This window comes from Chenopodium quinoa, unplaced genomic scaffold (assembly GCF_001683475.1).
Source record: "Chenopodium quinoa cultivar QQ74 unplaced genomic scaffold, ASM168347v1, whole genome shotgun sequence".
In the NCBI taxonomy this organism is placed as follows: Eukaryota; Viridiplantae; Streptophyta; class Magnoliopsida; order Caryophyllales; family Amaranthaceae; genus Chenopodium; species Chenopodium quinoa.
In genome coordinates, this window is record NW_018744693.1 from 154503 (window position 1) to 168149 (window position 13647).

Consider the following 13647-nt stretch of genomic DNA (forward strand, 5'->3'; position numbering starts at 1 on the left):
TGCTGAAAAGAAGTACGAGTAAAGTAATTAACATGGCACACCGCGCGCTCAATCGTTATCAACATGAAAGATTCACATACACGATTTATACGATGCAAATCATGCAATGCAACGGAAATATTTTGCTAATATACAGTAGGTGTGACCTACCATCCTACAATTATTTGCTATTATAAGTCTTATGATTCTTTATTGTAGGCAAGACAACCTAATTTCTTGTTTGTATCCCACTCTTTTTTAAAAAAAAAATGTTTTTTTTTTTTTTTTTTTTTTTTTTTATAGGTTTATATTAGCAATTGCACCTTCAAAGAAATTTAATTTGCCTTGCCAAAACATTTTATTTTTCGTTTTTGATTTTTGGTGATATTTGTATGTAGTATGAACTCTTTGTTTGATAATTTCATGTTTTCCTATGTTAATTGTACAAGAAATACAGTTGCCCATTTAGTTGTTAGAAGGGACACTAACAATAACTCTGAGTTAGTTTGTATGAACTCTTTTTTCATAAAGTGTAACTACTTTAACGGACCTTGATTTGCAATACAATTCCTGCTAACATTTCCCCTCAAACTAAACTTGCCTTGCCAAAAGGATTAATAAAACAGTTTAAAATATTAGGCTAAGGATGTGTTTATTTGGCAAGTACTTCATCTTGTGAATTACCAATTCATGTTGGGCCTGTATGTGGCTTCACTCTCTTCGAATGAGTTTTTATGTTTGCAAGCCTATTGGAAATTTGATACAAGTATATAAGATCAAATTACGATCCTAGTCTATTGTTGGTCAGTAATAACTTAAGTCAACTAAAGAATTAAACTTATTTACATATGAGTCTCACATTTAAAATCAAATCCACGTGAGTTTAGGGTAACTTTAATCTCTATACGATACGCCCGTTGTACATAAGACCTATGTGGTATTAAAGACATAACAAGTTCTAAAAATTGTATCTAGCTTACCAAACTAATTGAAATCAATCAATGGTGTGCAATTCAAAAGATGAAGTACTTGCCAAGCATGAATTGGTAATTGTTTGAGTTTCTAGTTTATAGTGTAAACAAGAATTTAAAGTTTTGATCTTGTATGATTTGAATCTTTCTGGTCCAATTTTAACAAGATAAGTAACAAGTATTATATATCTAGAAGAGAATATAACCTAGATAACAATTAAAAAAAAAAAAAAAAGGGCGTAATAGATTAGAGAATAAATATATTAAAAAAAAAAAGAGCGTAAGAAGTTGATTTGAGTGAGTTTGTCGTCAAATTATGGGTAGAAAATATATTTGCTTAAATTGAAGTTTGCATTGTTGCAACTTGCAATCGTTGCTCCCCCCACCCCCGCCCGCGGTCAACTAACAAGCTCCAGGGTGGCAGGGTAAGCAATAGGAAATCAGTTTGCTGTAAGCACCCGATAAACAGCTGCACACCTGGTTGCAAGAACGGCTTTGCCTTCATGGTCAAGGCTTATGGGTAGACAGCTGCGCACCTGGTCGGCCTAGCCTTCATGGTCAGGACTTACGAAGAGCACGGCAAGCCTAACCCAAAATGACTTAAATAATGGCTGCATTAAACATTCCCCAGTCAAGAGAGTGCACCAGACTGATGTTACCAGAGCAGCTCCTGCGAAACAGGACAGAAAATTCATTCCCTGGGTGAATCCTAGAAGCCAAGTCTGCTAATCCGTAATAAGTATAAGTTTGTTGCAGAAGACAAATACTTCAGCACAATTAACAAAGACCTTCATTCCCAGGAATCAGCCACCAAATGAGCCACACAATGTAGTAAAAAATGCTAAAACACGGATGTTAGCTAGCTCTATTCCACACCTAATGTTTCACAATCGGATTATCTTCATCTGCTGTTCTCGACAATTTGAAGACAATTTCCTGAAAATTTTCCATTCTCTTGAAATTGAATCAACACAAATAATCAGCTCAATGATGTTACTTATGTACAAGATGAAAAGCACATGACCTGAAGGAAGTTACTCATCTCGATTAGGATGATTACACGTATAATAAGTAGTTTCCTGCACACGGCTCATCATGAAAAGTATACATAATCAGTTGAAGAGTTCATTTAGAAACATAGGCAGACCAGACACACATTCTGGTCATAGTCTCCTAGGCAATATACTATATAGGATTAAAGGGAGCACTCTCCTAGCACTCCTCTTTGTTAGGATTTGGAAGTTGGAGGATTAGTAAATTAGTGATTTACTATATATACTACATATCACTATTATATAATTACATCGAATGTTAGTAGAGGGTCTACTTTCCTTGAATTGATTCCTCAGGCTTATGCAGTTGCATATGAGAGCAAGGCCAGATGGGTTCCCCCTTTGTCCATAAATTCTTGAGATTGCCTCTCTTTCTTCCTAGCACCAATAGTGTTCCTGGCATTCACGCAAATCATATTAGATGGTAACAAGTGATGTTTCCATGCGTGAGTTCTTCCATCATAATTAATTGTTTACAGTCTCTACACAATTGCACCAGTAACACTGAGTGAATTTTTAAGTGGTCAGGTTTCTGTATGGTTGAGAGCTTTATGCACTAAGTTGATTGTTTGGTTATAGCATTAACATAACAAATGGCTGAAGTGGATCTTTGATCCAAAGCGTACATTGCTTTAAATCCCAAACTGAGTGGAAGTCTCTTAAGCAGATAAAGCCTTTGTGGTGCATCAGGAAACATACCTAAAGTAAAAGGGACAATATACAGCAAGGCAGGTTGGCCATGTCCATCCATCAAATTTAGAGCCACATACGTAACGAGAAGACCTGTCAATAACGTTCAAACAGTTTCACATAAGAATCAGCATCTAAAGGAAGATCAATTATACAAAACTGACAGATGTAAACAATGTGCATCAGAGCTGATCTTATGCACCATGCTTTAACTAATAAAGATGAATGAGCAATGGGAACAAGATAAGGTAAACAGGTTTGCTAACCTAATCCATAAGCAATCATCGTCCACAAGAAGTATCCAGCTCGAAGACTTCTTCGCCAACCAATCATACCTGTCAAACAGATATATAAAAAAAATATACCATCAGTTGACTTATTAAAATTCCATGAGGTTGCTTGAAACTTCTACACTCTTTTTCTACCAGAACTCGTGCCTTGCCTGGTTGTACGGGCTTAGGCTGGCAGGTTCTCCTCACTAACAGTAGAAAAACAAATTTGGGGATGAATTGGGTGGGTAGAGAAATGTACCAAGAACTATGAAAAACCTTAGGCAAGAGCAATATTCAGTACTACCTTAGTGAAAAAGCTACTAGCAATCCTGGCAAAAGGATGTCACCAAAACCAATGATGCTATAACCCACCCCATGGGTCAGATATGCGTGGAACCTTCAGCAGCATCGGAATACCATCCTCCCCACTCTTGTCACCGCGAGCTACCTAAAATAAAAATACTAAAGGCATTAAAATTAGAATAATGTATGCATTTCGGTGAACCTTTTGAGCCAAACAGTGGTAGATAAAGCTTTACTTACCACAATCATCACACTCTCATGAAATAACTTCTTCGACAGAAAGACCCAAAATAAGTCGTACAAGAAGGCACAGGAGAGAAGAATTGTACCCACCTGGTTCACATAACATAGATAGTAAACTGTAAACATACATCATCATAAATTTAACCAAATAATTTATCTCAATAGTAAACCAATTGTTCATGATTGTCAAAGTAAGCACTCCCAAGCTAGGTTGCATAAGAACAGGTTACAGGTACGAAATTGGGTACGGATATGAGATGGGTACGTAATACACTAGTTTAAAAATAGAGGATACTGGTATGACTATTCAAGTATAATATAAATATATTCTTAAAAAGAAGATTTTATGAAATTCTCAATATTATCTGATACATCTAAATTTATATATTTAAAGAAGATGAAGAGAATTATTAAAAATTCATTAAAATGAATTCATTAAAAACAAAGTTTGTTAAAAAAAAGTATAACATGAAATCAAATACCCCATACCAATTTCTTCAAAAAAAAAAAAAAAAAAAAAAGAAAAATACCCAGTACGAATTAGGATACGGGTGTGTAACAGGTTTCTGGTACGGGTATGATGATCAATTGAACTATCCATGCTTCCTAGCTAGCTCTCAAGTATTCAAATGAGATAACTATGAAAACAGTATGATTATATCCATGATTCCAAGCACAATACAATTTCAAAATTACAGTGCAGCATAACAATAGCTTTTTAGATTGGGTCAGGATCTGCTCTTCCCCAGCTTGGAACAGTTTCTGCCAGGTTGAGCTTTTTCATAGCTAAAGGTCTAATAGTACAGGAAAGTTATATTCTTCCATGAACTTATTTTCATTTTCAGGAAGAGGATAACAGGGCTAAGCACCAAATTAGCATGCACTCCCACCGTCCCTATATGTTTCCCTATTGTATAGTTTGGGGTCAAACTTTAAAAACTTTGACTACAAATTCTCACTAATATATAAGAAATAATATAATCAAGTGGGATCTTGTTAGATTCGTTACAATGCTTACTTTAAAAATATCATATTTCTATAATTTTTGTAAGTATTGGAGATACTAATGTTATAAGACATATCTTGAGGACCGTAAAAAGTTAAATGGGGCAAATAAATAGGGACAGAGTGAGTTTAAAACAAGGTTTTCAGGATTCTAAGTTGTACAGAGTAACTACTTTTCTCCTTTACTGCTGCCAGCCTGCCACATCGTACCTCAACAGAGCCAAATTTCAGAGTAAAAAAAAACTTGCAAGCTCGGGAAAAATGTGCAAAAAAGGCAAATGATAAACAACTACTAGTAGAAGATCCAGGACATGTTAGAAACAATTAGAAAGCAGAAGAGTTAACAATTTTTTAGCCCATAATTCTACCTAGTCAAGAAAGTTTTAGATTGAGTATATAATTATTACATTTCATTAAGTGTTCTTTCTTAAATTGAAAAATGGAGCCCTCCCTATATTTTTTTCGGTTATGGGGCACATCCAAATACTGCAAACCTAAATTTCAAGCCTGATATGCTGCTCAGTGCTCACCCAGTCACCCTTAGCAGGCAAAGAGAAGTTTAGTCCAAGTATAAAATCAGTTTCAAAGTTCAATAATTTTCTTTGTAAGGGTAAAAGATCACATTTTGGGGGTTTTGATTTTCTGAATTTTACTTTAAATCTGCTAAAACACCCAGAACAGATGTTCAATTATTGGTAACTTACTTCTAAAACCCACAGACAACAATCCCCAAGTTCTCATATAGACAACTAAGATAGCATCTGAGTAACTTCTCTCAACAATTTGTTTTTTAAAGATGAGAGGACGAGGGAGGAGTTAATTACCTTGAGATTTGGAATCCGAACAATTTGAATAACTGTCATTATCAAAGAGATTCCCTGAGTCGTCATAAAAACAATTATAAAGTCAACACTAGAATAATATTATGAACGACAAATGTATATCCAAAATAACTTTATACAAGATGTAACAGTACAGTGTTTCATCCTTACAAGTATATCTTGACCAATCCAAGCAAATTGGAGATCTCGATAAACTCCCCAAAGCACAGCACATGTGATGCAGAACGGTGAAACAGCTAAAGTAAGGTATGAGACAGCTCCAAGAAAAGGTACTTTCACATATGAGTGCGCAAACAACTTGAACCATCTGCAATGTAAATCGAACTGTTACAAAATTTATGTAATAATTAGACATAATGAATTTGTGTATTACATAGTCCCTTAAATTTTTTGAGTGAGTTACAGATACTGCTTGCATGCACATTTAAGAGAATGAGGGTATAAGAGTGGGTACAAGTGGGAGAAAAAAGTATACAATATAATAGTTTAGTTTAGTTGAATATATGCAGGCGACAGCCATGTGGGTACCTTTGTGTAGAGTAGGAAGTGGTGAAAACAGAAGAGAGAGGAAGTGTAACCAACTCAAAGAGATCGAAGGAACTCCAAACTTGAAGGAGTGGAGGGGATATTTAAGCATCAAAGTACTATAAATGTTAGCAGATTATCTAAGTTGGCAAATTTGATGAAATAAGTTCCGGCAGAAGCAATGAGTAATCCTCTAAGTTGTAATTTTTGTGGCTATTAGAGATCAGAAAATACACATTGATGAGAATCAACACTAAGCCTCTTATATCCTAAGCAAACTAAGTAATGACGGTGTTACATAAATAACTGCCAAAGTATTACAGAACTCGGATAGTTTTCTGTGGCATTCAGTTTTCACTAGGAACAAAATTAGGAGCATATGTACCTTGAAAGTAAAGCAACCAAGCATGTTTGTAAGCCCTGAAAAATAAAAGAACACAAGAAAGCTATTCAGAAGTACAGAAGTGGTAGGTCTGTTCTAATAGCCAAAATCTGAGGAAGGTGATTTGTTTATATTGCAGAGATTAGGAAGTATATATCAAAAATTAATATAAAGGAAGGGAAAAAAGTTGTGAAAAAAAATTCTAACCTCTGCACCACCAATGCAAAAAAGCACCACCAATAGTTCAATGAGCCAAGAAGACATCAGTTTGTAAAGGATAACGAGAAAGCATGAAGCTACAACAACAAACAGCAGAGCCGATGTTGTGCTGATGTTCACAATACCACCAGAGCCCATGTTTGAGAGTTCATCTGAAGCATCCTAAGAAATAAATTTGCAACAAACAATCAGCAGCTAACCATAAATAAAAGGAGATACGTTACTATTGATTAATCAATAATACCTGCATGCCCATTCATATTACCCCTTACACCAAGATAACAAAAATAAAAAATAAAACTGGATAATAGATTATTAAAGAGACCTACTTCTAATAGTTTTTCATGCTCAGCAGCTGCTTCTCTGGCAGTCCAAGCTGACCAATATGATGCGCACAGGATCGTGCCAACTGCCATCAACCATAAGAACACTTCGGCAATGTCAACCACCGGCCGTCGTGGAGAGTACAGTTGCACAGATACTGAACAAAGGAGACAAATGTTTAGAAACACTTTACAGAAAGATTATCATGTGGTGTGATTCAAGGCAACACTGAGATGCGATGATATATTAAGAGCATGTACATCAAGTTAGGATAAAGAAAGTATTCAACTAGAAATCTCATCATTCATCATAGGAGTGTGAGTGGGTGAAAGCTAACCTGAAGAACCATTTGACAGTAGTTTCTCCAATGTTTTACCAGCTTCTTGAGGGAGCATAACCGCAGGGATATGGATATTGAGATCAGTCTCTTCAGGTTCACAAACCATTTTGTAAAGTTCTACAAACAAATACAATAGCTGATTTTATAATCCATTCCAAATTAAACCATACGAAGTATGTATTTGTATTAGTGTATATACATATGTATGCGTATATACGTAATACATATACACATACAGGCACAATGTGTGCGTGTATAGCTACACTTTTTTTTTTTCTTTTTTTTTTTTTGACAGCCAGTTAAGCTACTCTTGGTTAGTACAGAAGATTGACTGAAAATGGCCTGACTAATATAAATGGCGCTCTGATGAGCCTGTTTAAGATTCATGGTGTCACAAAAACTCTCAGAGAAATGATCAGATTACTACAACATGTATGGTGGTACTACATACATTACCATGTTTTCGCTTTATACACTTGGAAATTAAATGAGACACAGTGTCACCAAAGACTAGAAGAATGATACTAAAGACGAGTCATTAAAACCATAAACGATTCTAGTTTCGCACTATCACATTACATAGATCACATTTCAATTCCTTTGACCAAGTCCACTTCTTTGAACAATTAGTACTCATATAAGCCTATAGATACAATGTCTCCTGCATTTTTTCTATTTCATGCCTAACTACTGTTGGATACTATATCCTCTGTCTTTCTATAAAATCAAAAACACAATAACTCTATGTAACATCTTACAAAGGATTATCCAGGAGAAAAGTTATAAAATACAAGCTGTACTGAAGTTCAAAATGATTACACATAGTCTTACGGGAAATGTAGGGACCATAATCTTAGAGTATTTGTCATAATACATGGGTTAGCAAAGGCGATTAATCACTTCTTTAAAACCACAACTCTCTCTGTCCTACATTTCATTTGCACTTTTTGCCGTGGAGTAAATAATGTTTACTCTCAGATTAGTTAGAGACTCAGAGTTAGTTTTTTTTCAAAAAAAAGTAGTTTATTCATAACACAATGTCTTACTTATTGTTACCATTTCTGACATCCAAGGAATTTATATGGCAAAACAAATTTAGTTAAAGCTTTGTTGATTGTGGCCAAAAAAGTGATGAGAAAGATATTTAATTCTCAGAAAAAGATAATCTAACAAGGTTTATAGTCCATTCTTTTCAAATCATATACCCATCACTAAGAATTCATAAAGTCATAATATCATCTCAACAGGCAGAACCCCTTGAAGCTAGCATCCTCACATTCCAAAACATTAGTTAATAGTCTCTCAAAGTCCCAATCACTGTAAAACAGATTCTCTTTAGCAAAAAAATCCCCTAGCATTATGACAGGGTTATCAACACATAGTAATCCCTCTTCACACAATGTTGTGTCACCAATTCCAAAACTTGCAAACAATATAGGATAGAGGGAATTAAGCTATTTACATTCTGAATTTACAAAGGCAACCTAGAAAACATCAATGCTTATTGCTTAACATCTGTTACCTTTGATGTACATTAATCAAACAGTTGTAATGGCAAGGGAAACTTAAAACATAAATGAGCTTATTATGACAACCTAGCAACTTGCAGAGACTTCTGGTAATGATAAGATTATTTATCTGGAGGCTCGTTAACAGACAGAAGTGCTCTCTTAACAGCCATATATCTGCTGACTATTCATAATCAACACAGCTATAAAGCAATGAGTTAAGTTTTCAGAAAATTACCATTTTGATCATTTACAATTAGAACTGCTGAGGCACCAGCAGCTTCTGCAACATTTGCTTTGGTGGTGAATCTGCAGTGACCTCGGTGTACCATAATGACATCTCCGGCAAGCTACCATACAATTCATGAATGAGCAGAAAAAAGAAGAGAGATATATGCAATCTCAATTCATTTCACAAAAGTTAATAGATGGCAACCTTTATTTTTGGCTTAGTGCAACAATCAGGAGGATCAGAAAGAACTAGGCGCGAGTTTTTAGCATTCTTCTCCTTCGAAACAATCCTCTTACCAAATCTTGCACCAACACCAACGAATTCTTGATCATTTTTGTTATCGACTAATGTTTGCACTTTTACCTAAGCAAGGAGGCCATCACCACAAAATCATCAACCATACTTCTAGAACAAACAAGTCACTAGCTTAAGAATTACCCTTAACACAAACTGAATCATCCTACCTAACAGTACAAAACAAGTAAATTTTATTCATCAGGATTCAAAAGAAGTACTCTCATGTATGCCAACTAACTTTGATTGGGGCGGTCCGAAAACCTAAGATCGAATCTTGCCTACATCATTACCATTTCTGGCTCCCTTTACACCCAAAATCCCCTCCCAAGTCCCAACTAGTCCCAACTCTACACAAATAATCCATAGTATAAATTGAAAAACAAATTTAATCATAACAATACTCATCAAACTTTCATTCCAACAAACATTAAAATATACCCAGAAGAAAATCAAATTATGAAATTGCATACATAAATTCAAATAAACAGCACAATTAAGAAAAACCCAGATAAAATTACAACAAAATAGAAAGTGGGTATTAGAGAATTATAAGTACCAGAATAAAATCATTCTCACAACCAGGTTTTTTGGGAGCTTTATCATCATGATGAACAATGTCCCCAGCTCTGACACACACTACTAGAGTGCAAAGTAAGAGAGACAAGCTTAGTCTCTGAAAATTCATCAGTGTTTTGATTTGATACTATGTTGTCTTCTGCAGAAAAAACCTCGGAGCATCAACTGATGAACCAATAAACAGAAATCGCAACTATAGCAGAAGCAAAAATTTTATCTTTTAATAAGTTTCTTTAATGGGGAAGAAGAAGAATTTGAAGCTGTATAAAAAATTGAAAATGGCGAAATAATTTGTACTTTACTCTTTTCTTTTTTTTTTTTCCTTTTTTTTCTTTCCTGTTTTCTGCAAAAGTGTTGGTTTTTGTCAAGACTCAAGAACGCTAATTTGAAAGGTGGAAGATAAAATTATGCCTTTTCATCTTAAGTAAAATCTTCTTGCTTTCAAATATTCCTGGGTCAAGTTCTTTATCGTTTTCTATCAACTAAGACATTTTTTTTTTTAAGTTAGAGTCAAACTTGACACTTGCATATTTGGAGACATAATTTTGACCATCAATATTTTAAATGAGAAATCGGTAAAAGTTATGAAAATATTTAATTTATATACATACCCGATATGATTATATTTTTACTTAGTATTTTTTCCGTTCTATTAATATTGCAACAATGGACTTTTTACACTATTCATCACTCTTGTTTGACCATATAATATGATTTATACGTTAAACAAAATATAGTCATGTGGGATCTTGTTAGATTCGTCTCATAAAATACTTTCACAATATCAACTTTTTATAATTTTTACTTTTACAGAATTATAGATATTTAGCATATAAAATGTGCTTTGGGATGCGTAATTTTCTCCTTGTTGCAATATTAATAGAACAAAGGAAGTATATAAAATTGGTCAACGTAAAATACATGAATTGTGTATAAGTCAAAGTAAAACACATGAATAATGTATAAGTCAAATTAAAAAACGGAGGAAGTGCTAGTATAAAGAAAAAAAAATGTTTAATAAACAGGTGTACAATAATTTACTAATTTATTATGTTGAAAATAAAAAAGAAAGAAATATTGATAACTTTTAATCACATTGTGTAAGTTTTGATAGTTTAAGGATAGTTTTATAAGATTAAGGCCTTGTCTTGTTCACCTTATTTTCACTTATTTCAGGGTCAATAAGTTCATATTAGTTTAGTTTAGGGTTAATAAGTTCAGATAAGATAAGGTCAGGAAAAATAAGTTTAGATAAGTTGTGATAATGGTTAATCAGGGGCAAGTTTAATTTATAACTAAAATAAGTTCTAATGAGGGCCTGTTCTCTTACGTTGAAATTCAGTTCAGTTCAGTTCAGCTCAGTTCAGTTCAGCTCCTAATTTCCTTCTCTTATTAAATATTCATTTCAGTTTAGTTTAATTCAGTTTAGTTCAGTTCAGTTCAGTTCAGTTCAGTCAATGAGAACAGGCCCTAAGAGATGATAAGTTCAAATAAGTAAAAATCAGGTGAATAGAACACACCCTAAAAGTAATTGAGTAATAAGGGTAACTTTTATGGGACTTAGGATAGCTTTTGGTATATAATAACTGGATGTACATGTTTTGGGGAAAAAAAAAAAACTACTTTGTAAGACCATTTTTTTTTTTGACAACAGTTTATATATATATGAAAGTATTATGAACTACGAGCCTTAGTAGCTCCTTTGTTACAACGAGAATAAATTAAATTAAAGTCCATCTTCCAAGCTAGATCTTGCCGGTTTGAAAAATCTACCATCTGCCTTTGAACATGCGAATTTTGCATCTTACAAATCATGAATTTGTAGAATTAAACTTTTTTTTTTTTTTTTTTTTTTTTTTTTTTTCTTTTTCTGAACCGAGTCAACTTAAAAGTTAAGGAACAAATATTAAATTATCTAATGTATTTAATACATTTATTCTTGGGTTTTACTTAGCTTTTTTAAATTCTAAAGGCCAAAAATAGTCTAATTCAAAATTTAGAATTTTTTGAATCTATTCTTTAATTTTTTTTAGGATTAAGTCCCATTCACTTCACCTTATTCTTGCAGAATTGTTTTTTTTTTTTTTGACAAAGGTAAAATGTTTGTTGTTAATACCAAGTACTATACTTTACTTTATTTACTTGACAACATTTGTGATGCGTTGACTATAATGCTTCAAATTGAAACACCCAATTTGAAGTCTCGTTGACTTGCATGCATGGTCTGTGAGATCGATGGTAGTCCACGAGGGGTGCATTGTAGCCCATAAATCCCGAAAATGATGGCATACATACAAGTATTAACTTCCTAGCTTGAGTTTTTTAGGTTCATACTTTAGGCCTAGTCAATACTCAATACATATATTTTGGCAGTGGTATATAAAATCTTAAATTGCTTGTTAGTGCTAGCTAGATAAAATCTAGCTGATCGATATTGTGCACTATATAAAGTGGAGATCAATAACGTTCATGCATGTACTCTTTCTATATTATATAAATAAACGGTAGTTCATTAAATGATGAAATAATAAAACACAAATTTTAACGGTAAAGGAAAGACTAATACATATCTTAAGATAACATTATTACAATCTAAGAACTTACTATGCATATATAATTTAAATAAAATGCTACCAATTCTATATGCAATAACTTAATTAACCATTTGATCCCTTTCTTCACTTCCGCAAATACAAGCGAAGGTTGCCTCATTTGTTGCGCACATTTGATCCTTCTCTTCGCTTGCATCGCAACCTTATTAAGGCAAATCTTGGGTAGAGGCACCACTTGTAACATTTTGGGTTTGTTGGCCTTGTAACGCCGCCATAACAACTCTACCTTGTTGAGAATAACTCATTTGTTGTGTATTCACAGTACCAAAACTTCCCATAAAAGCTTGGTTCCCAGTAGAAACTCTTCCCGACGATGACACTATCATCGTGCTCCGAGTAAGGTATTGTAGGCTTTGTACCCCAAATCGCCTTTGAACATTTTGCACTCCAACCCCATGATTACTCAATCCTTGAGTAGGAACTATTGGAAATGAAAAGGCGGCATTAGCAGCATTTCCACTTCCCATTGTTAAGCCAATGTTCCGTCCATTACCACTTGCATAATTATTCATTACAACAGGTTGAGTAGGGATTGTGCTGTTTTGATGGGAGTTCATCAAATTGGCTCCTGAATTACTCAATGATGCATTTCTTTCGCTGTTTATGGCTTGATTATGAGGCATGATGGTAGGCAGTGTCAGATTATAATTATTTGTATCTATTTCGCCTGCATTATTATTATCAGTCCCCTGGTTCATTTCAGAAGTGACTGGCTCCTTTTCCTTTTGCCTCATGGCAGGAAGTTCACCCGCCGTTGGCAGTATGGAAACTCCTTTATTTGAACGGGATCCCCAATCTGAACAATCAGCTTCATAATTTTCAGCAACCGGTCCTGATGTTTCTCTCCCACGGTTAAAAATATAGATCGGAGATCTTCTGCTTCTCTTCATGGTTTGCTGTTGTTCGACTCTTGTTCCACTAGGAATGAAGGTATTATTGATCTTAACCGTCTTTCTAGGAATCGAGGGATTGCTATTACTTGTCCTAGTAGGATTAAAAGAATTGATTTTCTTGGATGGAAATTTCAATTCTTTGTGCATCCATGCAATCAATTCCTCCCTAGTGGTATCAATTTCTTGTACCAATGATACCATATGCCTTCTCAATTTCAGCAGTGCAGCATCTGATGCTTTCTTGTACGATGTTTTCTTTGTTCTCTTCCTTCGAGTTTTTCTCTCTTGAGTCTTGCTTGGCTGGTCTGGCTGCCGGTTAGGGCCCCCTAAACTCGAGTGATTTTCTTTTTCCTCAGTAGGATGTGATGCAAGGCTATGCAAG

General features: G+C 34.3%; 1 pseudogene; it reads right to left on the minus strand.

Annotated features, from left to right (window-relative positions):
• Positions 1 to 1911: 1911 nt before the first annotated feature.
• LOC110702415 lies at positions 1912 to 10326 on the minus strand (annotated as a pseudogene).
• Positions 10327 to 13647: the final 3321 nt, after the last annotated feature.